Source organism: Idiotropiscis lumnitzeri, unplaced genomic scaffold (assembly GCF_059441095.1).
Source record: "Idiotropiscis lumnitzeri isolate Australia: NSW breed Sydney's pygmy pipehorse unplaced genomic scaffold, RoL_Ilum_1.0 HiC_scaffold_468, whole genome shotgun sequence".
In the NCBI taxonomy this organism is placed as follows: domain Eukaryota; kingdom Metazoa; phylum Chordata; class Actinopteri; order Syngnathiformes; family Syngnathidae; genus Idiotropiscis; species Idiotropiscis lumnitzeri.
In genome coordinates this window covers 12,501-15,553 of record NW_028284004.1, presented here as the reverse complement: position 1 = coordinate 15,553, position 3,053 = coordinate 12,501, and the positions used below count along the sequence as shown (strand labels likewise).

General features: G+C 63.9%; 1 non-coding gene across 1 annotated transcript in view; it reads left to right on the top strand.

Annotated features, from left to right (window-relative positions):
- Positions 1 to 2,844: 2,844 nt before the first annotated feature.
- The window catches only part of LOC148314090 (18S ribosomal RNA), a 1,933-nt gene continuing 1,724 nt past the window's right edge, over positions 2,845 to 3,053 (top strand). Inside the window, exon 1 of the ribosomal RNA XR_015841973.1 lies at positions 2,845 to 3,053. This exon is cut by the window's right edge and continues 1,724 nt beyond it. This is a non-coding gene — a ribosomal RNA (18S ribosomal RNA).

The window sequence follows — 3,053 nt, the reverse complement described above, 5'->3', positions numbered from 1 at the left end:
ACCACTGAAGGCTGTTGGCGGACGCGGCGCGGCTCACAGCCCGCCCTCAGGCACGGAGCTCCGGGGAAATTTGGCTCATTTCTTCTAAGTCCCCTTTCCAGCGGGGACCTTTCAAACATTGTATCCGACCACTGAAGGCTGTTGGCGGGCGCGGCGCGGCTCACAGCCCGCCCTCAGGCACGGAGCTCCGGGGAAATTTGCCTCATTTCTTCTAAGTCCCCTTTCCAGCGGGGAACTTTCAAACATTGTATCCGACCACTGAAGGCTGTTGGCGGGCGCGGCGCGGCTCACAGCCCGCCCTCAGGCACGGAGCTCCGGGGAAATTTGCCTCATTTCTTCTAAGTCCCCTTTCCAGCGGGGAACTTTCATACATTGTATCCGACCACTGAAGGCTGTTGGCGGACGCGGCGCGGCTCACAGCCCGCCCTCAGGCACGGAGCTCCGGGGGAATTTGCCCCCTCATTTCTTCTAAGTCCCCTTTAGGCGACCAGGGGTTGACAATTTAGGTGACCAGGGGTTGACAATTTAGGCGACCAGGGGTGACTTTTAGGCGACCAGGGGTGAGGTTTAGGCGACCAGGGGTGAGGTTTAGGCGACCAGGGGTAGCGTTTAGGCGACCAGGGGCGTTGCAGTTCCGCCGAATTGCATTAGGGGCGCTGCAGTAGGCAAACGTTTTTACCCCTAGTCAGAGGGTCATTTGCCTACTTCCCAGGTTTACCCGGGTTTTCCAAAACACCTGGGGCACATTTTTAGGAACCACGTTTTTAGAAACAAAAATTCTTCTATGTCCACCTCCGTGAAAGAAATTGCCCAATGGTTCCCGCGGAAGAGAGCTGCCAGGCGGACGCATACTGCAATAACGGCCGCCCTGGCGCTCTGGTGGATGTTATCCTCGAAATTTCTTCTATGTGCCCATTCCAGCGGGCAACTTGCGAACAATGGTGTCCGACCATGGAAGGCTGTTGGCGGACGCGGCGCGGCTCACAGCCCGCCCTCAGGCACGGAGCTCCGGGGGAATTTTCCCCTCATTTCTTCTAAGTCCCCATTCCAGCGGGGAGCTTGCAAACGTGGTATCCGACCACTGAAGGCTGTTGGCGGGCACGGCCCCACCAGCGCAACACGGCACTTCCTATGACTCGGGTCCGACGCAGGAGGAGCGGTCCTCCCGGCCCCGCCACACGGCACTTCCTATGACTCGGGTCCGACGCAGGAGGAGCGGTCCTCCCGGCCCCGCCACACGGCACTTCCTATGACTCGGGTCCGACGCAGGAGGAGCGGTCCTCCCGGCCCCGCCACACGGCACTTCCTATGACTCGGGTCCGACGCAGGAGGAGCGGTCCTCCCGGCCCCGCCACACGGCACTTCCCATGACTCGGGTCCGACGCAGGAGGAGCGGTCCTCCCGGCCCCACCACCGCCACACGGCACTTCCCATGACCCGGGTCCGACGCAGGAGGAGCGGTCCTCCCGGCCCCACCGCAACACACACAACCACTGACCGATTGGCAATCATGACCCGCCATCGGAGGGCCCCTGCCGGCCCCGGCCTCGCGCCGGGGTGTTCGGGTGGACGGTTCCTTCGGCCTGCGGGTCGACCTCTGAGCGTTGGCCGGCACCGCAGCACACACAACCACTGACCGATTGGCAATCATGACCCGCCATCGGAGGGCCCCTGCCGGCCCCGGCCTCGCGCCGGGGTGTTCGGGTGGACGGTTCCTTCGGCCTGCGGGTCGACCTCTGAGCGTTGGCCGGCACCGCAGCACACACATAACCACTGACCGATTGGCAATCATGACCCGCCATCGGAGGGCCCCTGCCGGCCCCGGCCTCGCGCCGGGGTGTTCGGGTGGACGGTTCCTTCGGCCTGCGGGTCGACCTCTGAGCGTTGGCCGGCACCGCATCACCGCAGCACACATAACCACTGACCGATTGGCAATCATGACCCGCCATCGGAGGGCCCCTGCCGGCCCCGGCCTCGCGCCGGGGTGTTCGGGTGGACGGTTCCTTCGGCCTGCGGGTCGACCTCTGCGCGTTGGCCGGCACTTCCCTACCGTTACCCCCCCACCCCTGGGGTTGTGACAAAACGGCACTTCCTATGACTCGGGTCCGACGCTGGAGGAGCGGTCCTCCCGGCCCATCTCGCACCCACACCCTGACATATACTGCACCACACCAACCACTGACCGATTGGCAAGCATGACCCGCCATCGGAGGGCCCCTGCCGGCCCCGGCCTCGCGCCGGGGTGTTCGGGTGGACGGTTCCTTCGGCCTGCGGATCGACCTCTAGCGCACCAACCAGCGCGAAACCGCTTTCGTCGCGAGACCGAGACGACCCTGTCGCGTGCCCGTTGGCCACACGGGCCCAGAGATGTCCTACACGGGAGTTCCGCCGCGCTCGCGGGTACCCCGCGCCGCCCCGCCACGAGAGGGGCGCGGGAGCCCAGGCCCGCATCAGCCGAGCGGTCCTTTCCGAAAAAGCATGTTTCTCAAACCCTACCGGCGTCTGTCAGAAGACGCCGCCTCCGAGTGCGTGTTGCGGTCGCGGGCGTGCGGGCGGCTCCGGCTCCCTCCCGCGACTGACCGCCACGCGGTAACGCGGCCTCTACGGACCGAGTACATACCGAGGCCCAGCCGACTTCCTCACCGCGCACGGGGGCTGAATCGTAACGGAAATTTCGGTAGCCCACGTCCGAAATAAATATGAAAGAAACGAGGGAGGCTGGGGTGCCGCCGGGGGTAACCCCGCGGGAGGCCGTCTCCCGCGGGCGCCGCCCGGTCCCCGCGCCCGGCTCCCCGCTCAGCTCCGGTTCCAATGCAAGAAACACAGACCGCCGGACGCGAGGGCTACCTGGTTGATCCTGCCAGTAGCATATGCTTGTCTCAAAGATTAAGCCATGCAAGTCTAAGTACACACGGTTCCGATACAGTGAAACTGCGAATGGCTCATTAAATCAGTTATGGTTCCTTTGATCGCTCCACCGTTACTTGGATAACTGTGGCAATTCTAGAGCTAATACATGCAAACGAGCGCCGACCCGTCTCCGCGGGGACGCG